Source organism: Alligator mississippiensis, chromosome 3 (assembly GCF_030867095.1).
Source record: "Alligator mississippiensis isolate rAllMis1 chromosome 3, rAllMis1, whole genome shotgun sequence".
Taxonomy (NCBI): Eukaryota; Metazoa; Chordata; order Crocodylia; family Alligatoridae; genus Alligator; species Alligator mississippiensis.
Window position 1 is genome coordinate 175,756,990 of NC_081826.1, and position 24,363 is coordinate 175,781,352.

At 44.3% G+C, this 24,363-nt stretch overlaps 1 protein-coding gene across 11 annotated transcripts in view; it reads left to right on the plus strand.

Annotated features, from left to right (window-relative positions):
• Positions 1-230: 230 nt before the first annotated feature.
• The window catches only part of LOC109281489 (uncharacterized), a 74,707-nt gene continuing 50,574 nt past the window's right edge, over positions 231-24,363 (plus strand). For 9 of the 11 annotated variants that reach the window (XR_002088144.2, XR_009460949.1, XR_009460947.1 and 6 more), the window contains exon 1: positions 231-499. The gene's annotated coding sequence lies outside the window, so the exon portion shown is untranslated. Of the gene's footprint in view, positions 500-8,101; positions 8,217-24,363 lie in introns of those variants that run through there. The other 2 variants (XR_009460948.1, XM_059724661.1) reach the window with 2 other exon arrangements.

Here is a 24,363-nt window from a genome sequence, read left to right on the forward strand (position 1 = left end):
GAACCCAGGATATGAGTCACTTCACCCAACATTTTGCAATATACTCTTCCTACATAGTAATTACACGAAAGAAAAAAAGAGAAGGGGTAACAGAAAGGGGAGGAAATGGGTTTCCGTGGGGTTGGTTTCCTCCTCCCCATCCATAAAAACTATGTTTAAATTTTCCTCACAAAAGGGATTAGTAAGAAAGAGAACAGTAAATCAGTCACCAGTGAGGCAAATGATAATAATGACATGGGCTGACTAAGAATTATGTGTCCCAAAGGGTCACTCCTAAAAAAGTCTCTCAGAAGTTGTCTTTGCTAAATTCCAGCCCTACTTGAACATGAAACATGAACTGAGCTGTCTGAGTTTCATATTCTGGGTAGCATGTATGAGAAAAAGACAAAAATCAAAAGACAGAAAGTGTGTGTATGGATGCATGTATGTATGTTTTTAGAATTATCAGCATCTGGAAGCTAACTACCCAGAAAAATAGTCAAATTCTGTACGTTAAAAGGTAAGGGCAACATTTAATTATTATTTAAATTAATCTATGGATATGGAACACTGGTGTGGAATTTTAAAATCTGGATACTGGTTGTTTGCATATTTACATGTATTTTTTTAAATGTTAACATTTTATTTATCTTCATGTGAATGGAATGGTCCTTGGCAATACCATTGATCTTTCAATGCTAGAGTAAGATGTTGTTTTTATGCAAAATAAACATGCATAAATGCTGGTTTCTTTCTAGAGCTTTATGCAAGAAAGAAAAATATTCAGGATTTGTCAGAAAATAACATTTTTGTCTAACTATTGGTCCATACAAACACTCAGTCATAGAACCCAAGCACTCCCTAGTTACCTACCCTCTGATATCAACTTCTTGGGCTACCTTCTTATGTGTCTTTATGGGTTTCAAATAGGTCAAGTTAAATACAGAAATTCTTTAAAAATAGATTAAAGAAGATCTGATTCCACTTAAGCAGTTAACAAACACCAATAAAAATCTGCTGCAGAATAATCCTGAGGTGAGATCATAGCATCAGTATTTCTTAAACTGGGTTAGCAAATATTCACATGCCAATAACAAGGTAGTAAGAACAGTAGGCATAACACACATGATGACATAGTCCAATTAATATTTTCCATAAATCCTTCTGTAATTTCACCCCACTCCTAGCAGAGCATATCTTAAGTGTCTGTTCCATGTTCAGAAATTTCTCTTAAGGGATTTTATTATGTATTTTTGACATTCTGATGCTGTATTTACGGGAACCAAGATATGTCCTTTTAAAGCACTGGTACCATTGTTGGTCTCAATACTGTAAATGTGTGTAATAATTCAGTAGAACTACTCACATTGCTCACATATACAAATGAATGCACAACTGAGGCTGTGAGCATGTTCTGATAGCATGGATAACATTGTGCTGATTTTGTGCACTTACCTCCATACTACCAGTGATGACTTTGTACATGTATTAATATGAATTTTTAGACATTTGTTGTGGCTTTGTGTGTGCTCTTGTTCTTATTTTTTAAACATAAGTCATTCATGCATTTTTAACATTCCTGGGGGATTCTATCTTGTCAAGTTCAATATAAGAGATTATGTTTATACATATGAATAGTAGCACTGACTTTGTAAGAGTATTCATGTTCATAAAGTTAGGTATTTGCATATGTAGTGCAAGATAAAAAAATATGTGCACAGTACAAGAACTCCTTAGGAAAAATGGTTTGCTTTGATTTAAATTTTCTTTGAAGAATTACTAGATTAAGACAATAAGAAAAATACTTTAGAACGTAAAAAAAAATGGAAACACCAAATTTCACCAAATATCCTGGTATCTTTATGCATGTTTTTAGATGACTTTAGTGGAACAGCTATTCAGTCTGGCAAGTAATTTCTCTCCCTGTGGAGAAAAAATATGAAGGGGAAATTCAAACATGTTATACTCCATTCATACTCTATTTTTGTTTTTATGTTTCAACTTTGCATCTCTAAGCCTGACAAAACATATTCTAACACATAATTTAATGTGAACTTTTGTAAAGTGGTGCTGCTAACGCACTTCTACAACAAGCTCCATAACTTCCATGACTCTGTTGAGATTTATTATATGCAAATTATTAAGAAAAAATTACAACTATTCAGCAAAAGTAGGTTTTTTGCTCAACAGAAATATGTAGAGGAAAAGTTCCATTTTAATAAAAGGTTAAAACTTGCTGCAAACTCTGCTAATTTTAATTCTCTACTGTTGTAGTTCTAGAGGACAAAGATTCCACTTGAGCTAATTTACAACTTCATCCATCAGTTGAGCATATGATAACAGTCTGCAAAATACTAGTGTGACTGCTGAAAAACATTCTCAGTCACCATTTTGGTTGTAAGAACCTAATTATGGTGTGTTGAGCTACAGTAGATCAGCGTTTTCCCTTGAATTTCAGAACACTATCAAATGTCTCTCTTAAGCCTAAGCTCATACAATTGCTCAAACAGTGTCTGCACAACGGACCTTTCAGTATAATACAAGCTTTTCTTTACTTTTAGTTATGGATCCACGAAAGGCAGACACTTGATCTTTTCCTTTAGGTTTTACAAGCAGATTGACTGAGTGCTATTGAAATGCTCCAGGTAGAAATAGGAAATCTGCAGATATAAGGGATCAGTTTTGCTAACTCCAAATTTAAGAGAGAGATTTTCTAAAGCAAAATTGGCAGCAATGTAGCTAGCTCCCATTGAAAGTCAGTGGAATACATATAAATCAACAGGAATTGGGTACGTAGTGCCATATGTGGCCTTGAAAACACATCCCAAATATTTTTCACCATTAGGAAAAAACACCCAGAGAGGATGCATGTATTGAAAAGCAGGAGACCTTGATAATACATTTAATCCAAAAAAGGATGGAGAGATTTCTACAGATATCTGTACTTGAAAGCTATTATAAGCAGGCAATTAAAAATATTTGGAATTTGAATTATGTGGTATACAATGGTTAGAGGATCCAAATTAAATTATATGAGTTTGCTTTTATTCTTAAAAATAGTTCAGTGATCCAGGTGCTCATCCCTAAGGTAACTTTCTGCAGAAATTGCTGCTTCCTTGGCATATATGTCAATCATTTTGCAACTGGAATAAGAAGTAAAAATCCCTTCATCAGGCAGAGCACAGCGCTTCCCATATTTCCAATCAATCTACTCCTGAGCATCCTTTCTCCCAGTGCATTTCTGCTGCTGCTGGGAGAAAGAAGGACCAACCTGGGAAAGATTATTACCCAATTACTATGAAAAATATATTAAATGGAAATTAATAAACTAAAAAACAGGGCAGGAGCAGTGACATCCAACTTGCTTTAATATAGCTGAAATCAGGTGGGACTTTCATGAGAAATTACTTGAGACAAAGCTATTGGTAAAAAAAAAACAAACAAAAACCTCTATCACTCAGCTAATAAAGCAGGAAAATGTTAGCTAGACAACTAACAGGCAATACTGACCCTAATCCACTCTGTTATTAAAAAGGTAGAAACAAGAAGCATTTCACACAATACAGAAAATAGCTAGCAGATTTTATAAAATATGTTTTATTAGCACCTTCATTCATCAAACTTTTAGAGCATAATGGTGGATTAATTAAATGTCCCCACCATTCAGTCATACCATTTAGCCTATAACCTGGGTAGGATTGATGGAAAGAATAAGAATAAAGTTTTAAAAAGTTCTTATGGATATGCAGAAAGTTAAGCATGTACTTAAGTACCATGCTGAGCAGAGATGATTCTTCAAACTGAGGATATATTTCAGTGATTAATTTAAGCACAGTTCAACCACCAGTGCAGATGGTTAAGTGCTATTTGTCAAATTGTAGATTTAACAAAGAATGATAAAAAAAAAAATTTTGTCAGTTCTATGATTAAAGTTAGGTCTCAAGACATTAACAGGTTGGGGTTTTTTTGTTTTGTTTCGTTTTTGCCAATTGATTAAAAATGTAAACTTGTTAACCCCCAAACCTTGATAGGGCTTTATTCTGAATTATTTTTTCTTAGCTAGCACAAGACACATTCAGCCAAATGGCTCACTAAACTAAGGCATCTGAAGAGTTTGCTTGAATGAAGAAAATACTTCTGACAATATGGAGATGCTTAAGGACAATGGCCAAGATTTCCAGAACTGACTGGAAATGTTTCATGCCTCTTTTTGGTGCTTAAATTGAGACCCATTTATGGAACTGTTTTTTGGAAAGAGCTGAACACGTGCCCTCTGAAAAAAATAAGCTCCCCTTTTTTATAGGTACCTTACACAAAAATGGAGGCACTCAGAATTAGTTGCCATTTTTCAAAATCTCAGGTGATTAGAGCCATATTCTTAAAATGGCTATGGTCTGGGAAGCCTACAAGTGAAATGTCCTATCTCAGAAAGCATCCTGAAGAACTGTAAGGAGAGGTGTTCATCATTTCTTGTGGCTTTTACTCAGAAGCTGGAAGGCTTTGTTATGGTTGTATGAGGTTCTGGGGCTTTATTGGATTAAAGTGGGTGGGCACATAAAAAATCCAGTTACCTAACTGAAGAAAGCACAACAATTATAGTTTGCTATCACCTGAGTCCCCAGCAACATTGGGCAGAAGTTAAACAAGCCCAAGCTCTTCAGTTTCTGTTTAATTACAAGACCTTTCTCAGTAAATGGCCAACCATTTACTAGGCAACCAACCCACAAAACATACCAAATGTTTAGAAACATGCCTCTAATGTAGTAAAGGTAATGGCTTGCCCTCATGGAATATCAGCTATTCACAGGAATTCTTATGCTATAATCATGGCATTGTATTTATACTTCCATTAGGGCCCCTTTCTAGGGCTGTGCAAAGCTTTGGGAGCTGTTCAATTCAGAGGAGATTCAGCCTGATTCAGGGACCAAATCTCCAAATCCGAATCGAATCAGGAGACCAAGTAAAAGCTCCAAATCAATTTGAAGCATCCAAATCAATTCAGAAAAGCTTTGGAAAAGATTCAGCTGATTTGGAGATTCAGCCATAGACTAAATAGGAAGCTGCCATCAGCTGGTAAATCTGTTGGGGCTGTGGGGCGAGGGACAAGCTTACTTGGGCAGGGGGGCGATAGGTTGCAGGATGTGAGTGTGGCAGCGCTGGGAGCAGGGGCTCCACTCACTCCAGTCAGAAGGGGGCAAGCAGCTGCAGGGCACAGCCCCTGCTGCTCCCCACACTGGGGCAGAGGCAGGCACAGCCAGGGGAGCCACAGGAGAAGCCCCCTGGCTGCCCTGCCTGGTCCCATCCCCTGCCAGGCCCCAGACTCTGGCACTTTAAAAAAAAAAAAAGAAGAAAAAGTCCTAAACTCACTGGCTCTGGCAGCAGAGATTGGGGCCTTTGAGGGAGCCCCCCCACACATTACGGGGCAGTGGGGAGCAGTGGGGATGGCCCCCCCCAGCCTTGCACCTGTGCAGCAGCTGCCTTATGGCGCGGGTACAGCATGGCTTGGCAGGGCACTGCACACTGTCTGGGAGCTGGGGTGGCTCCACATGTCAGCTGGAGCCTGGCAAAGCTCAACCCAAGCAGCCCCAGCTCCCAGATAGTGTGCAGCACCCTGCTGAGCATGCTGCACCCGCGCCATGGGGCAGCTGCCACATGGGTGCCAGTCGGGGAGGTGATCCCTGTTGCCCCCCACTGCCCCATGCTGCATGGGGGAGCTCTGCTACGAGCACCCCAGGAGCCCCAATCACTGGTGCTGCTGCCAGTGAGTGCAGGGCTTTTTTTTTTCATTGCCAGGATGCTGGGGCCAGGTGGGGCATCCAGGGACAGGGCTAGCTGGGGAGGAGATCAGGGAGTGGGGGCTGTGTGGGACGCTCTGCCACATGGCCCCAGAGCCCCCACAGCCCCTGCTACAGCCAGTGGGTGCAAGTTTGGGGTTTTTTTCTTTATTCATGGATTGCTGGGGCCAGGCAGGGGGGCCATCAGGGGCGGGGCCGGGTGGGGGGATGTTCGGGGAGTAGGGGCTGCACAGGGGGGCTCTGCCACGAGTGCTCAGAGGCCCCAATTGCCGCTGCGGCAGCCAGTGAGTATAGGGCTTTTTTTTTTTTTTTTTTGCTTTTTTTTTTAAAGTGCCAGGACCAGCCTGGTGCTGGGCAGGACAGCCATGGGGGCTTCTCCTGTGGCTCCCCCCACCTGGGGAGAGGAAGGCACAGCTAGAGGAGCTGCAGGAAAACCTGTAGGTGCCCGGCTATGCCTGCATCTCCCCAGCCAATCCAAATCACTGAATCTCTCCAAATCAGCACTAAATCTTCTGAAGCTGATTCAGCCAAATTGATTTAGGACAGTGATCTAAATCTCCAAATCAAATCACTGTCCTTTGAGTTGGACGAATCCGAATTGAATACTTCCCTATTTGCACAGGCCTACCCCTTTCCCTGTCAGAGGTGTAAAGAACTTTTAGGCTAAATGAGAATTAGGCCCTGGTTGAGTTGAAAGCTGACCAAAGGCTCTTCCAACTGATTCATCAAGTCCAAAACAAAAAAATACGAAGTTGGGGTTTTCAAAAGCATTTTTAGGGGATTTAGGAGTCCAGAGGATTTAGACACATAGCTTGACATACTACTTTCTTCTGAGCATGAGTAGAGATAGAAACAGCCACCTTGGTTAGATGAATATAGTCAATAATAAAATTGAAAACTATTTACAATTTTTAAAAGATAGTATTTTACTTGGGGAACTCTCTTAACTGCAGGACTTTTCATTAGTGCTTGTATTGCCTTTTTATGATGAGTCTTTGCTTCACAGAAATTTGCATATTCTTAGACATGTCTCTAAAACCCACAAACTGCACTCTGTGTTTTGCATTAGGATGCATTCAGATGCGTAGCGCCAGGTCCAATATTTACTGCCAACCTGCAAAGGGACCATCATTGATATATTTCATAGAAAAATCACACTCCCTCCCCTGCCACAGTTAACCTTATTTTAAAAAACATTTTAAGCACAACCTTGCAAAATACTAAGCATCTCATGTAGGTCGTGATCAGACTTGGGACCCATTCAAATCACTAATGTATAAAAACATGTGTCATTGTGCTGGAAGCACTCATAGATTCATAGATTCATAGATGTTAGGGTCGGAAGGGACCTCAATAGATCATCGAGTCCAACCCCCTGCATTGGCAGAAAGGAGTGCTGGGTCTAGATGACCCCAGCTAGATGCTCATCTAACCTCTTCTTGAAGACCCCCAGGGTAGGGGAGAGCACCACCTTCCTTGGGAGCCTGTTCCAGACCTTGGCCACTCTAACTGTGAAGAAGTTCTTCCTAATGTCCAGTCTAAATCTGCTCTCTGCTAGCTTGTGGCCATTATTTCTTGTAAGCCCCGGGGGCGCCTTGGTGAATAAAACTTCACCAATTCCCTTCTGTGCCCCCATGATGAACTTATCATCTCACAAGAAAAGTCTTTCAAATTCAGTTGAACATCTGCCTATAGGATAAATTCCACAGAAAGGCAAACTCAAGCATCCCTAATATCTGGGGGAGAGACATGGGAAAACAAATCTCTGCTAAGTAGTAGATCTTAATTTGAATAGGTAGTTAAGATTATATACATATCCAAAATATGTATCCAGAAATGCTAAATCCTGCTTGTGCTACAACTGATATCAGTGGGACTCTACACAGGTTAAAATAAATGTAAAATAAGCAAGATTTAGACCTTTGTTAAGAAGTGTTCCAATGAAATTATTTTGGAAGAAGAATGTACCTACGTTGGACAAAGAGGACTAACAGCAAACCACTCAAGATCAACCATGTATCTTTGGAGAAAGTGAACAGGTATGGGGATTAAGGATACAAGGATTATTTTCTCTTAACATTTAAGCCAGAAAATTCATCACTCTTTTAAATGGGTGGAATTGAATTCACCCACCTTATCTAATTGGTATGATTAATGTACTTTAATGACATTTAAAATGTCTACAATCTAATTCTACAATCCTATGAGTAATTCCTTTCATGCACAGAAGCTAAAGAGACTACTTGTGAATCAGTGCTCACAGGAGGATGGCTTACAGAACTGAGTCAACTTTGTCCAATCAAAACATCTTTGTTTGACACAATTTGAAAATATTTTTAGGAATATTTCCCCACACAGGCTTGACAACCTAGTTAGTCTTCATTCCCAGAACAGCCACTCTCTAGGAAAATACCGCTGAAAACGGATAAGAAACAATTCTTTGTAAGTACAATGAATCATATTTATAGTTCATTATGGTTTCTCTGGATAACCTCATTGTTACAATTCTTGATTTATTTATAGTTATTTCTACTAATGAAGTCTATATATTATTGCTTAAAGTATTTTCTGAACTCTTTTGTTGGTCTGTTTCTTCATCCTAAGAACAAATTGCTCTGTGTTATTTGCTATCTGCATGTGAGCACATTTTTCTGAAAGGAAAATATACTGGACTCCCTCAATAGCCTTTCCATGCTCCCTAACCCCACATTACATAGCTAGACTGATAAAGACTGGTGGCACTTAAAAAATATACAGTATCCCAAAACGTGTCACTCAAAGTCAGCATTGAGGCAGATTAATCGGGCAATCCAAAGGAAGCTTGAACTGGCTCTGCCCAGGGCACTGGCAATGACAATGTAAACCAGGGCCCAATTAATTTAACATTATAATTCCAAGATTCTTTTCATTACAAATTTAGCCAGAGCTTGGAGCTATACTTAAATCTTACTTTGCATTTAAGTAAAAGACTCCTGTTTTAAAGAGTGGATGTGATGACTTAATTACAGGGAAAAAAACTATGACTACTCTGCCTCCAAATCCAAAGAATTTAAAATGAAAAAAAATGCTCCAGAGATTAGGCCCAGAGCATGGAAATAACACATCTTTGACTTAGAAACGTGCTGGAGAGCAACTGTCTTTAGTGCAGAACCTAGGTTCTGTTCACTAATGGTATGTCTCCACAGTACAATCTCATGTTATGGAGAGACAAGCAGGGTTAATTCTGCATACTGTTTTGGGGATTGGAAGAAGTATAATTACAGTAGCATGGCACTTTGCTTGAACTAATGTGCCCTGATACTCAGGGCATTTATGTAGCCAGTCTGTTTCTAGTATGTGGACTAGGGTATTCAAAGCTATGCTCTGTATCTCTGCATGGTACTGCATTGTGGTGTATAGACATACCCTATGTGGCTGAAGGACAGAAGTCTCCTTATCCCATGCAAAACAGTTCCCAGTGAAGCCCCTCCACTAATATAATTTAAATTATTGAGTGGCCTTACATGTGCCTCTGTGTCTGTTTGAAGACCTCTTATTTCATAAAGGATCTAAATTGTTTCTTAATAGCAATCTTAAATGAAGGGCATGATTATACACATAACAACATTTTGCCAGTCCAGCCAGGACAATTACCGTCATCCTGAAAATTATCTGAATCCATAATTTTAAAAAGTTAAAGTTAGAAAACCGCAAGGAACATACCATAAGCCTTTACATGAAGAGGTGTGTAGAAAAAAGGAATCCTGTACTCCCATCACAGCAAACCCAATGGAATATGGAACAGGGGGGGCTTAGATGTAATGGAGGGTCATACTTCTCTAGTAATTGCCACTAGATTTGAAGGAGAAAGGGAATCAAAGAGGGAGATCTTGGATGAGTGACACTGAAGGATATTTTGTTACTACACCTGAAAACTACAAGAAAGTTTGCCAATACTGCAACTACAAAGACATTGTTTAGTATGTTTAGCTGTGTTGAGAACATCAGAATTAATAGAAGCCAAAAGCTGCAAATGTATTTGTCAGTAATCAACAAATCAGACTATGCCCAGGAATTTCTCCACAGTCCACTGTCAGAGTAGAAGCACATGTTGATAGCATAATCATATATATTGCCACTATGAAAAGGCACCCTAGAGAGGGTTTGGCTATGCATACTGTTTCACAGTGCTCGTAAGAGCTTATCTACAAGGGAAACTTCTTACAAAATAAGCAAGAGTTAATTTTGAAAGAACAATAGCTATTCTTCACTTGTTCTCTATGTGAACAGCCATGCCCCACATGGCAAGTCAATTGCATAACAATTATTCTGCAATAGCAATTCTCTAGTCACCTTCCCAAGAAGAAACATTCTAATGCTCCAGCTTCCAAGGAAAGGAAAGCAATGGTGAATTTCCAGGTACACACTCCTGGGCTCTTGGGTTTTTGCCACCATAAAAAATTTCATGACAGCACAAAGGCAACATCTGTTTGGCAGCAATTTCATGGCAGCACAAGGGCAACATCATGATGCCCACACCCATCATGTGAAATGATGCCCAGAAAGGGTGGCTTGATGATTCCTAGTAATAGAAATTAATTCCTCCACTCCTGGGCTCAAAAATTTCTTGTTTGGTAGAAAAAAGGGAGCTAATTTCTCAGAACTTAAATCAAACCTGTTTTCATGTATTTATGAATACATACACATATAACAGAAGCTTTTTGACTTTGGCTTGTCTGACATTTGAAAGAAGTTTTGATACTGGAAATAAATATTTTAAATGATCAAAATTTAGGCATATAAATCAGTACAAATTAATATTATTCCTCTTCTTACTAGAGAGAGTCAGCTGCCTCTCAACAACCACTTATTATAACCAATACCTATTAGCTCTTCCTACAATTTAGAAGTACATTATGTTATTTAAGATACTGTCTTTCCTCTTCAACTCCTTAACCCATCAATTCATACCATTTATATTACATGAATATTTATTTAATTGGTTCTTGACAATGATTAACATTCACATATTCCATGTATTTCATACACATCCCTAACCCCTCATTATCTTATTCATTTATTTTTCCCCTCAGAGACAATTGCCAGCTTGACCATATTACATGCATTACATCCTTTCACTTTAATTATCTTTCTGCAAAATGAAGGACAACATAACTAACACACACTTGCATATATAATATCTCTCACATGGGTGGGCACACTGAGGCCTTCCTACCTATATACTCAACACTCAGCATCATCTCTAGGGACCAGATCTGCTCCTGCTGAAATCACTGAGTGTTTTGTCACTGACTAGGACATGAGTTTGATAAGAGCCTGTGTTGACAAACAAAATAGGACATTGTGAAGTAGGACATGATGGCATGGTCCCATCAATATAGTTGCCTCTTCTTTGATGAACTAGCGCAACTCAAACTGAAAACAAAGAATGAAAGCAGCAGCTGGTTTTCTGTAATCCCACCTAATTGTTGTTCTACAAGTGTCGGGGGATAATGGTCTTTCCCCTCTCTAGTTGCCCCACAAAAAATGTCATTTCAGCAATTTAGGCAAACCTTACAGACTTTGCCACTCAGTCTTTGCCTGCTAAAAAACAGCACACTTTGAGTGTTGAGTTCATGCATATACACAACCGGTTTTACTGAATAATCTGGGTATTTCCCTCCCCAGAAGAGTAACATCTACGCCAAAGGCTATTTACGATTTGAAACAGATCACATGCGTGCGTGCGTGCGCCCACGCGCGCGCACACACGCACGCACGCACATCAGGGTTACCCGACTTGGGTAAAATATCCACTCTCTTCCAAAAGCCAGGTTATTTTCTAGAACATTTAGGGACCACAAGTATATACATGATGAAATAAAGTTCTCTAGCGCTGAAGGAGAAGATTATGAATTTGTCCAGGTCACTTTACAGCACATTGTTTTGAGGTTTCACTTTGAGCAAAACTTTCAGGGAGAGGCCAGCTGGAGCAAGATAGACTCACAGCTCAGATAAGGTCATCAATGATTTTGGAGGTTGTGGACTGAAACTGTTTTTCTGAAAATAGGATAGGAGATCTGCTATGGGAGATCTGTAAGAAAGGCAAAGAGCTAAATCAATCAGCATACCTAGAGACATGCTTGAATGAGGGCATGCATGGAAGAATTGAAGAGTTATCAAGATAGCATTAAGTACACGTTTGTGTATTTAACATAATTTCAGGGTTTCATGTGTATATGCTATTTCCTCTTTTGTTAGGATAATAATGCTCCTGGCTTCTTTTCTTTAAAGCAATTTCCTGGTTTGTTTAGGTTTTGTTATCTTCTGTTTTACCCTGCCTTGTGACCTGTCATATCTTTTCATTAGGAAACATAAAAAGGACCCTAACTTTGATCTACTTTTAAAAACATACTACCATCAAACAATGCGTATTATAGATCAGGGTGTCCCCACTCTATGCTGATGGCTACAAAGAGCAAAGAATGGCAGTCAAAACTTACAATAACCTTCTTAAGACAAGCTTTGTCACTAATAGGTTTTGTTATCCAACAAACATCTGAGGCAGGTGAGAACAAGGGTGAGCTGCTTATCATGTACCACTGGCCAAAGATCTTATAAGTTAAAGCTGCTTGGAAGCAACAAACATAATGGGGAAATCCTGGCCCCAGTGAGGTCAAGGGGAGATTTGTCATTAAATTCAAAACTAGTTAGACCTCTTTCTCTATTCCTGCTGGTATACATCAAGAGAGACTCTATGAAAGTTGAATAAAACTTGTCCAAATGAGAAGCAGGCCAATCAGATCCCCAGGTATTTAAAGCAAGTTTAAAGAGAAGAGCATATACTCATTGCTATGACTTTGTATTTCTATTACACCTTTCAGCCAAGGATCTCAAATTGAATATGTAATATAATGAAGCAATCTTCACAGCTGCCTTACAGAAAACACATTTTACACGTTAAAAAAAAAAGAGCCTATCAAGGTGAAAATACATTTTGTTTTGAACCAGTTTCTCTATGTTATTTTTATACAGCAAATAAAAGGGGACCCCTGGGGAAGGTTCCCTTATAGGGCACCCTTGGGGAAGACCAGGTGCAATGAATACAAACTCCTGGAAGGCCGCTTCAGGCTCAATTCCAGGAAAAACTCCTTCACAGTTAGGGTGTCCAGACTGTGGAATAAACTCCCTCCAGTGGTGGTGCCGTCACCTACCCTGGAAATCTTCAAAAGGAGACTGGACAGTCACCTCACTGGGGTCACTTGACCCCAGTTATCATTTCCTGCCTAGTGGATCCGATGATCTACAAGGTCCCTTCCAGCCTTTAACAATCTATGAATCTAATCTATTAATTTATTTTTCACTGTCAACTTTCACATGCCACATAGCCCGTTTCTTGAAATGTGCTCCACAATGAGGCTAGTTTATCATGCAACCCGTCCTTCACACAGCATGTACACTAGTGAGTCCCACTGAAGTCTAACTGCATGAAAGAGAACAGGATTGAAAGGACTCTGCAATAGAGGCATTTTCCCCCACTGCATGCTACAAATAGAAATTCCAAGCTACATGTGTTGCACAAGGACAAAATAGAATAGAGCCCAAAAGATGTACAAGAGAAAGAAAACTGCACTTGAAAAATCAAATTACACCTACAAAACATAACCCATCAAAATAGGTTTCATTTTTCTTCAAGGTATTCTCCAGAACTTGGCTACATTATACTTGAAGCAGTAGTGATGGCATACCAGTCCAAGTAATTCTGTTGTATTTACATGTCTGCAATGCTTAACAAAAAAAAAATCCCCAACATGTAAGGGAATTTAGCAGCTGCCTCTAACTCCAATCATGGGAATGCCTGCAGTCCTAAACATGAAATCAATGTGTTCAATTATATAAATTTTGTGAATGTTTATTTTGGCTTTTACCTGTAGAAGCTGCAATGATCATGAAAACAAAATGACTTTTTCCCATGATGGGTGTGGGCATCATGATGTTGCCCTTGTGCTGCCATGAAATTGCTGCCAAACAGATGTTGCCTTTGTGCTGTCATGAAATTTTTTATGGTGGCAAAAACCCAAGCAAACAGATGATGTCCCTGTCCTTTGTCACACCTTAAATGCCCAGAAAGGGTGGCATGATGATTCCTAGTAATAATTTGTGCTGCCTTTCTGAATCAGATGTCTGTGCATTGATGATGTGAGAGTGCAGGCAGCCCACACTCTCCAGCAGCCCCAGGGCTTCAGGGGCCCTATCCTGTGGTACATCTACCCCGGGTACTTGGCCCCAACTTGAGATGTGCATCTGCAAGCATGGAGCAAGGAAGTGCTTCCCAGCTATGTGGGATATGCAGTAGGGCTGTGTGAAATTCTGGCAGCCATTTCATTTAGTTTCGGATTCGGACGTTTCAGGAGCCGAAACACCAAATCCAAAGCGAAACAAGGCTCTGAAACAGCTCCAAAACTAAACAGATCCATCCAAAATGTTTTGGAAATGTTTCAGACTGTTTTGGAGGCAGGCTTGCAGGGAAAGAGAAACTAAGAAGAGGGAGGGGGAGGAGGGGGGGAAAGGACTGCTCTGATATTGACATCTGTAGCTGGCCAGTGACAATGACCTGTCCCTGAGGTCCCTTCCAATCCCAATGCTCTGGGGGAGAGGCAGACAAGCACCATAAAAGGCTGTTTGTGAATTGCTTTCTGTCATTTTGCAGCTGCATCTATGTCTGTGTAGCAGCAGCAGCAGCAGCAGCAGCAGAGACCAGCAGCTGTAAGCTTGCAGCTTGGTAGTGCCTTCCTACCAAGTTGTAGCCAATCCTTTCCTATTTACCCCTACCTATCCTCCCTATTGTTATCCCTTGCAACTCTTTCTTCCCCCAAAATCCTGTTATTGGTTCTTCTTATTTTTTCCCCCCAAACAAAAAGAAGGCAGTGTTTTGCCTGGCAGTCTCTCATCACTGTGCTCTTCATGAAAGCACTACACATACATTACATACACACTCACACAGACAAATTTTTTTCCAGCACATGAAATATGAAGTGTGCTGGTAAGGCAGGTGCCAGGTCTTCTGGCAGGGAAGCCAGAGGGGGCAGAGGGAGAGCTGTAAGTTCCCCCTCCCGCAAACTCACCCTCTTTCCTAGCACTAGCAGGCATGAGGCTTCTGGTGCTAGTGGCAGCAAGCAGGTGGCACCAGTGCCTGCATCTGCACCCCCTCCAATAACACCAGACATAATAATAACCCCCAGCACCACCATCATGACAGTCTCCTCCACCCCCATTTCAGTTCCCATCCTGAGCCTTCCAGTGCAGGAGGAGGAGCTGGATCTGGAAGCAGGGGAACTGAGTGCCCCAGCAAAAGAAATTCTGGAGACTGAGGAGGAATCTGAGTTTGTGCATCATTCCCCTCCAAGTTCCCTTAGAGCCAGGTATCCTTCCCTGGAAGGAAGTTCAGAGGAGGTTGACGTTGTGGAGGCAAGTGGCTCAGCTGAGTCAGCTCCTCCTGTTGTTGTGCCTGCTGAGAAGAGGGATCAGGCAGGATTCGCACCTGCACCTCAGAAGCAAGGGGGTAGTGTGGTTTGGGATCATTTTGAGATGGCAGATGATCCTACATATGCTATCTGCCTGCACTGCTGATGTAAGACCAGCTGGGGCAAGGATGTGAAGCACTTCAGCACCATGGGGACGCTGATGCATCTCAGGAGACAACAGCCCCTTGCCCTTGCTCCTCCTCAGCCTGGCACCAGAGGGAGCATGTCCAAAAAAGAAGTCCCCCTCTCGCTCCAAAGCCCCCATCCCCTAGAAGCAGAGGCAGGCCACCCTGGAACAGTGGGGAAAGGCAGGGACAAAGGCGGGCGAATTCCCAAGGTGAGTGAGATCACGCAGAGCACTGGGGAAATGCTTGCTCTTGCTGGTCAGTCCCTCTCCTTATTTCAGTGTCCAGAGTTTAGGCAGCTCATGGTGCTCGTGGCCTCATCCTACCAAGTGCCTGCATACACCACCTTTAGCAGGACAGTGGTGCCCTTACTGTATGAGGCATGCAGCGAGTACTTGAGGGAGGAGCTGTGGAAAACAGAGCTGCAGGTAGCCCTGCACTTCACCTCAGATATCTGGAGCAGCTGGAGTGGAGATCATACCTACCTCCCCTTCACAGGGCACTGGTGCAATCAGTCAGGGCATCAGTGGACTCTCCTTCAAGCGGAGGTGATGGATGAGTCCCACACAGCAAGGGAGATCATGGTGGCCATGAACCACATGGTGCAGGGGTGGGTCTTTGGGCAGACCAAGCTCACCCGCAGGTTCATTCATGGTCACTGACAATGGGGGCAATATGGTGAAGGCGGTGCGTGATGCCAACTTTGTTGGCATCCGCTGTGTGGCAAGCAAGTTCCACCTCATAGTCAGGGAAGCCTTGGAGAGGGACAGGGCTGCTGGTGACAACCGGCCAGCTCATTTTGAAATGCAGGAAGGTGGTGGGCTACTTCCACCTGATCAAGGGTGGCAAGATGCTGCAGGACAAACAGACAGAGCTGAGTGTCCCGCAGCACAAAATCATCCAAGATGTGGAGACTCAGTGGAACTACATGTATCTCATGCTGGAAAGCCTGGTGGAGCAACAGAAGGCCATCCATGAGATGGCCTTGCTCAGGGAGATTGGGATCAGCAGCCCACTTAACAAAACAGGGTGGGATAACATCTCTCAGATCTTGGTGGTCCTCAAGCCATTCCTCGAGGTCACTGAGACTGTCAGCACTGGTGATGCCCTCCTTAGCCAGGTGATCCCCATAGTGTGGGAACTTGAGAACCAAACAGAGAAGTTCCAGGGGATTGATGTTCCTGGCTGGAGCAAGCCACTGTCACCAGAGGTGCAGGCACTGGTGAAGCAGCTGAAGGAGGGCATCAAGAAACAGTTGTATCCATTGCAGTCCAGTACAGTCCACATGCTGGCAGCCATGTGTGACCCAAGGGTGAAGGGGAACGTATGCGGCAGCAAAACCCTGGATCACTGGATAGAGGTGCTGGTGAACAGTCAGGGAGGCAGAAGGGCACATGTGGGGAGACGTGGAAGAGGGTGGCTACCTATCTCGGTGAGGACGTGAAGCGGCTGGACTATGACCCCTTGGCCTATTGGACAACCTGCAGCCACATGTGGCAGGATCTGGTCATGGTTGCCCATGAACACCTGTCCTGTCCCTTAACCAGTGTGCCAAGTGAGAAGGTGTTCAGCATTGCTAGGGATGTTGTGACACCCCAGTGCACCTCCTTGGATCCTGGTTTGGTGGAGCAGCTGGTGTTCCTCAAGGTGAACCTCCTGCTGCTGGGGTTCCCCAAGCTCCACATGCAGACAAAATGAATGCCACCCTCTTCACTCCATCCACACCTATTTCCCTTTTTTATTTTTTTAAACCATTTAATGCCCTGCTCTCAGAACTGAAGGTGGCACTTACTGCATCACCAGCCAGCAGGGAAAGAACATGTCCCTGCTGAGCTCCCACACCAGGACGAACGTCAAGGTATGGGCTGGGGCTCTGGAGAAGAAGGCGGCCCCAGGTCCTGGGTATGACCTAAAACTGCACCCTACCAGGGTTGGGAGGCCTGGTGCGACTGCTGGTGGTGCAGCAGCTCCCAAGAAATGCCAGGACCAAGGACCTCCCTAGTGAAAGGTGGGTAGGAGGCACCTTATAACCTCCAGCCACCACACGCTAGGGAAAGCCCAGACAGAGGATCCCTTTTGAGGATCAGGACTGAGAGACTGGAGACAGAGTGGTTTTCTTGTGAGAAATGTGCCCACACAGGGAGTTGGGTATTTTTTTTCTGTAATAGATTCTGGTGTGAAGTTTGTGGGGGTACTGGAGATATGTTGACAGGTTCTACATTTCTTGTCATGTCATGCTATGGATCCATTCAGCATGTTTTGGGCTGTAGGAAGCTGGTTTCTGGTGATGAGGTTAGCAAGGTTCAGTGCTTGTTCAAATTTACAAACTACTTCTCACAGACGGGCCTATGAACTTCACTTCATCAACCTCCTAGATACAGAAACTCATGGACTCAGTATAGACACTGGATTTATGACACATTCCAACCTGCCTGACATCTGACTCCCCAGGTAGCAAGTACCTCTGCACTTTTACCTGCTACATCCCCCTTCCACTCCTTCCCACCCCCCAGCCTGTGACTCACGCGCTGACGCCTCAATTTACGTTTTCACTGACTGGATTTCTTGCCTGCCAGCTTCTGGCTTCTTTACTATTCCTTCCATCCAGGAAGAGCACACACAGCAACTGCTGATAACAGGAAGTCCTTTTTTAAATACATAGGGGGTAAACAGAAGGTACCAGGTAATGTGGGGCCCCTGAAGGACATACTAGGAAATCCGGTGGTTGCACCAGACAACAAAGCTAATCTCTTTAACAATTTCTTTGCCTCCATTTTTTCTGAGCAGGGACCAGGTCATCCCCCCCCACCGGGATCCCCAGCGGTCCCAGGGGAGGCACAGCCAGGCCCAGGGTCAGTGAGGACCTAGTCAGGGAACTTCTGGTGGGATTAGAAGTGTTCCAAATCAGCAGGTCCTGACGATCTCCACCCCAGAGTGCTGAAGTAATTAGCAGAGGTCATTGAGGGACCCCTGGCATGGCTTTACGAGCACTCATGGTGCTCTGGTGAGGTGCCAGAGGATGGGAAAAGGGCCAATGTGGTCCCCATTTTCATAAAAGGGAGGAAAGAGGACCCAGGAAACTATAGACCCATTAGTCTTATCTTGGTCCTGGGGAAGCTCTTTGAGAAAGTTATCCAGGTGCATATCTGCAAGGGACCAGCAGGGGAGATTATCCTTAGGGGCAACCAACATGGGTTCATTAGAGGCAGGTCCTGTCAGACCAACCTGGTGACCTTCTACAACCAGGTCAGAAAAGACTTAGACGCAGGTGTCACAGTGAACATAGTCTTTCCGGACTTTAGGAAGGCCTTTGACACTGTCTCTCACCCCATTCTCATTAAAAAATTAGGCAACTGGGGTGTTGATACCTACACGGTCAGATGGGTCACTAATTGGCTGGAGGGCTGTACCCAGAGAGTGGTGGTGGATGGGTCATTTTCAACCTGGAGGGATGTGGGCAGTGGGGTTCCCCAAGGCTCAGTCCTGGGGCCTGCATTGTTCAACATCTTCATCAGCGACTTGGATGAGGGGGTGAAAAGCACCTTGGTCAAGTTCGTGGACAACACTAAGATGTGGGGAGAAGTGGGCACACTAGAGGAGAGGGACAGGCTGCAATCAGATCTGGACAGGTTACAGGGGTAGGCAGATGAGAACAGGCTGGATTTCTATACTGACAAGTGCAAGGTACTGCACCTGGGGAGGAAGAACCAGCAGCATACCTACAGGATGGGGAACTCCCTTCTCATCAGCACAGAGGCAGAAAAGGATCTTGGAGTCATTATGGACTCCAAGATGAATATGGGCCGACAATGTGGGGATGCGGTCAGGAAGGCTAACCGCACCTTGTCGTGCATCCATAGATGCATCACGAGCAGGTCCAAGGAGGTAATCCTCCCCCTCTATGCGACATGGGTCAGGCCACAGTTGTAGTATTGCATCCAGTTTTGGGTGCCACAGTTCAGGAGGGATGTGGATAGCATTGAGAGGGTCCAGAGGAGGGCCACTCGCATGATCAGGGGGCAGCAAGGCAGGCCCTATGAGGGGAGGCTACAGGGCCTGAACCTGTTCAGCCTTCACAAGAGAAGGCTGAGAAAGGGGTTCTGGTGGCCATCTACAAATTTACCAAGGGAGACCAGCAGGCAGTGCAAGAGTCACTGTTTCCCCAAGCACTACCAGGAGTAATGAGGAATAACAGCCATAAGTTGATGGAGAGTAGATTCAGGCTAGATATCAGGAGCCACTACTTCACAGTCAGGGCAGCTAGGATCTGGAACCAACTTCCAAAGGAAGTGCTCCTCACTCCTACCCTGCGGGTCTTCAAAAGGAGGCTAGATAGACACCTAGCCAGGGTCATTTGACCCCAGCATTCTTTCCTGCCAATGCCGGGGGGTAGGATGATCTGCTCAGATCCCTTCCGACCCTACTAACTATTAAACTATGATGCTTCCTCAGCCTGATGAAGCTTCTTTGAAAGCTTCTTTGCAAGCTTTCAGGTTTTTAAATTCAAAAACTTGCAAAGAAGAATTTCTCCACCTATTCAGTTGGTCTAATAAAAGATATCAGATTGGTCCTAAGAACCTTGTCTGGGCTATGTCCTTAGACCAACACAGCTATAACCTACACCCCTTAACACACACAAGTGACACAAGTTTTGTTTTCAGAAGTTTGAGGTGCAGTTTCACTGAAACCCCTGTACCACTCTGCCTGAAACCTGGCAGGCGTCATGCCTACACGAGGGACTTTATGTGGCAGGACAGGTGCCAATTAGGGTGGCCATTTAATGCCTCACTCTCAGAGCTGGAAGTAGCAGTTTAGTTTCTCACCAGCCAGCAGGGGAAGAAAATGTCCCTGCTGAGCTCCCATGCCAGGAAAAACCTGGCGGTATAAAGGCTGGAGCTATATGGGGAGGAGAGAGCCCCACAGCATCCTGGGCATGATCTAAAACTGCACCCTGCCAGGGTAGGAAGGCCTGGGTGGGACTGCCAGTGGCATGGCAGCCCCAGGAAATGCCAGGACTGTGAATCTCCCTGGTGAAAGGTAGGTAGGAGGCACCTCCAGCCACCTCACAGTCCTGACTGGGGAAAGCCCAGACCTGTAATATCTTTGAGGGGCCTGAGGCTTACTGCTTGCAGTGGAGTTGTGAGGGTGAGAACAGGGACTACTATCCCTGCAGTTTTCATCCCACTGCACCTTAACACACACACAAATTCACACATCACAAATTTTGCTTTGAACAGTTTGAAGTGTGGTTTCCCAGAAACCCCTCCACCTATCTCCTTGAAACTTGGCAGGCTTCATGGCCTCAGAAGGGGCTAGCACCCATGCAAGTCTAATCTGAATCAGGCAAGAAATGACAAAGTTATAGGCAGTTTTGTGATTCCTCATTATAGCCTATGGCTGAAACACTGTCAAAATTCCATAACAGTTTTGGCCTAAATGAAACGGGACAGCAATCTAAAACACTGAAATGAATCACTGTCATGGGATGGGGTCCCCAGAGATGGCTGTGACACCCCTAGGGCTCTGTGACTGTGTTAATCTTCCCCACAGGCACCCTTTTCCTCGCCTGCCACCTCTTGCTGGTAATTATAATATAGGGAGGCTGCCCTTGTTTGTATTTAAACATGGTCCTGATAGACCCTGCTGACCCTGTGGGTTCTTGGACAACTTTTTGGGTCCTGCTCAAAGTGGATGCCTCACAGGACACCCTCAGCCTTATGGGCTAAACACATGGCTCCAGAACTGCCCCTTACCATGCCTCAAGTCTTGCAGATATTATACCAATGTCATCTCCTTGAGTTGAGGCCTCAGCTTAGTCTAGCCTCCATAACTGCATCCTCTGGCACTGGGGTCTGCTTTCCCACTTTGTCTGTGCACCCCCTGGCACTGGCGTCCCCATACTGTAATGGACCCCAAATGAGGCATTCTCCTTCCCCAAAAGCTTCAGCCCAATCCACCAGGCTACAAACAGAAACCAAAATATGAGCCCCCAGCTATAACATAATGCAAGCAGCCCATGGTGTGCTCTGTCCCTTTAAAAGGACTACTCCTCCCCCCAGCACTAAATGCCTTGCAGGCCAAGGTCCCTGGTAAGCTCCTGGAGCCTCTTAACCCTACCACAGTAGAACACAGTCATACAACTCCACATAGCTTCTTCTAAGAGAACTCTTTACCCCCCTCCCAGCTGCTGACAGAAAACTACCCTTTAGTCCCAACCCTGGGGTTTGTGTGTGCCCCAGGCCCTACCTCTTCCGGTCAGCTGACGGCCTGCAGGTGCAGGCTAATTCCCTCATTCCTGCTGCCATGGTAACCTGCAGCTGAGGGGTTTCTGACTGACTGCTAGGGCCCTCTCTCCAGGCAGTTTCTGCCCTTAAAGGAGCAGGCACCTTAGTGCCCTGCGACAATCACTTTTCCTCCAAAACACCGAATCCAAACCGAAACAAAACACAGCTGTTTCACACAGTCCTAATATACAAACGCACATCCTGGGTTGGAGCGAGGCACTCGGGGCTGTTATCTCACAGGATTGGACCCCTGAAGTCCCAGGAGCAGCAGCAGCCTGATCCTGTAGAACAAGGGCCATGGGTGACAACTGTCTCAACCCATTTATCAAATTAGCTTTGTCAGGACATACCCCAGTGCAGCTTACCCTGACACAAAGAATTGTCTGTTGCCTGTTTGTAGCCTAAGTTACTTAAGAGCTGCCTGTATTTGGTAATGCTATGATTGTCACAGGGCACTAAGGTGCCTGCTCCTAGAAGAGCAGAAACTGCCTGGAGAGAGTCCACAGAGACAGACAGAAGCTCAGATGCAGGTTACTAGGGCAACAGGCTGAAGAGCAAATTAGCCTGCAGCTGCGCTTGGTCAGCTGACCAGAAGTGGGCAGGACTGTGGGCCATATAAACCCACAGGCTGGAGCTAAGGGAGGTAGTTCCCTGCTAGCAGCTAGAAGGGAAGGAGTCTATAGGGAGGAAGTGCCCAGTGATACTGCAATTGCCTGATATGCTGCACCTAGGGCTAAGGGAAGTCTGTGAGCTCTACAGGTACCCTTGCCTATGAGGTGCTTGGTGTCAGGGACAAAATCTGATTCTTTTAAGAGGGGTAGAGCACACCCTAATCTTCTGTATTATGTTATAGCCCAGGGGCTTATGTTTTGTTTGCTGTTGTATAACAATGGTGGTTTGGGTGAGGCTATTTGAGGAAAGAGGAGGCCTCACTGGGGGCCTACTACAGTGTGGGGACCCTGGTGCCCCCAAGGATGCAGCATTTTGCAGGTGCACAGACAAGGCTGTGGAGAACCCAGGGAGGACAAGGGGGGCAAATCACAGCAACGCCAAATTGGCACAGTTAAGGGGCCCTAGGGTAACATGGTCATCCTTGGAGACCCCATCCCGTGACAATGATTACAACACTTCCAGACGTAACTGAGCTAGCTTGTAAACTACGTAGATTAAGTGCTGTTTGTAATGTAGTCCTAGCAGCATGAAACTCAATGTAAGTTGGCAAAACCCTCCTGTGAAGTCAAAATAATGACCTTGCTGCCACCATAGCTCATTGTGAGCTGTTCTTATGCTCACAAGTTTAAAACTACTCCGGTAACTGCAGTGTACACATACACTTAAGTGTTCCTGAAGTCTCACCTGAACTTACTTAAACCAATTGCTAAACTGAAGTTTAAGCATGATTAAATTGCAAATGGAAATGTGCAAGCAACTGGACTTGCGTTAAACTGCCATGTAAAACTTACAGAAACATCAATTCACCCACCTTCATAAAGGTGCAGATTGCAGCTGTTAAATCTACTATGCATGTATTTGTGCTTGTGTTCTAGGTTTACCTTTATCTTACAAGCTATTGGACCAATATCACAGTCATAGTTTCATAGCTGGTAGGGTCAGAAGGGACCTGAGCAGATCATCAAACCTGACCCCCTGCCATAGCAGGGAAGAGTACTGGGGTCAAAAAACCCCAGCAAGGTGTTCATATAGCCTCTTCTTAAAGACCCCCAGGGTAGGAGCCAGCACCACTTCGCTTGGAAGTTGGTTCCAGATCCTAGCTGCCCTGACAGTGAAGTAGCGCCTCCTGATATCTACCCTCTGCCAGCTTGTGACCGTTATTTCTAGTCACTCCTGGTAGTGCTCGGGGGAACAGGGACTCCCCCAATACCTGCTAGTCCCCTCTGACTAGTTTGTAACAGGCCACTAGATCCCCCCTCAGCCTTCTCTTGTGGAGGCTGAACAGGTTCAGGTCCCTTAGCCTCTCCTCGTAGGGCCTGCCCTGCTGCCCCCTGATCATGAGGGTGGCCCTCCTCTGAACCCTCTCAATGCTGTCCACATCTCTCCTGAAGTGCGGCGCCCAGAACTGGATGCAGTATTCCAACTGCGGCCTAACCAGTGCTGCATAGAGGGGGAGGATCAGCTCCTTGGACCTGCTTGAGATGCATCTGTGAATTCATGGCAAGGTACAGTTGGCCTTCGTGACCGCGTCCCTACATTGTCGGCCCGTGTTCATTTTGGCATCAGTAATGACTCCAAGATCCTTTTCTGCCTCTGCACTGATTAGAAGGGAGTTCCCCAGCCTGTAGGTATGCTGCTGGTTCTTCCTCCCCAGGTGCAGTACCTTGCACTTGTCAGTGTTGAAATCCATCCTGTTCTCATTCACCCACCCCTGTAACCTGTCCAGGTCCGATTGCAGCCTATTCCTCCCTTCTAGCATGCCCACTTTCCCCCACATCTTAGTATCGTCTGCGAATTTGAACAGGGTGCTTTTTGCCCCCTCGTCCAAGTCACTGATGAGTCAACTCAAGCAAAATCCTGGAAACTGCTATTGACAATTTTCCAAACATCTGCTTACTTCAAAAGATTAGAGTACTCTCTAAATAAGCATGGCACAGAAATAGCACACATTGCTTCATGAACTGGGGATGGGGGAAGATTTACAACATGAGGAAAATTGAAAAAC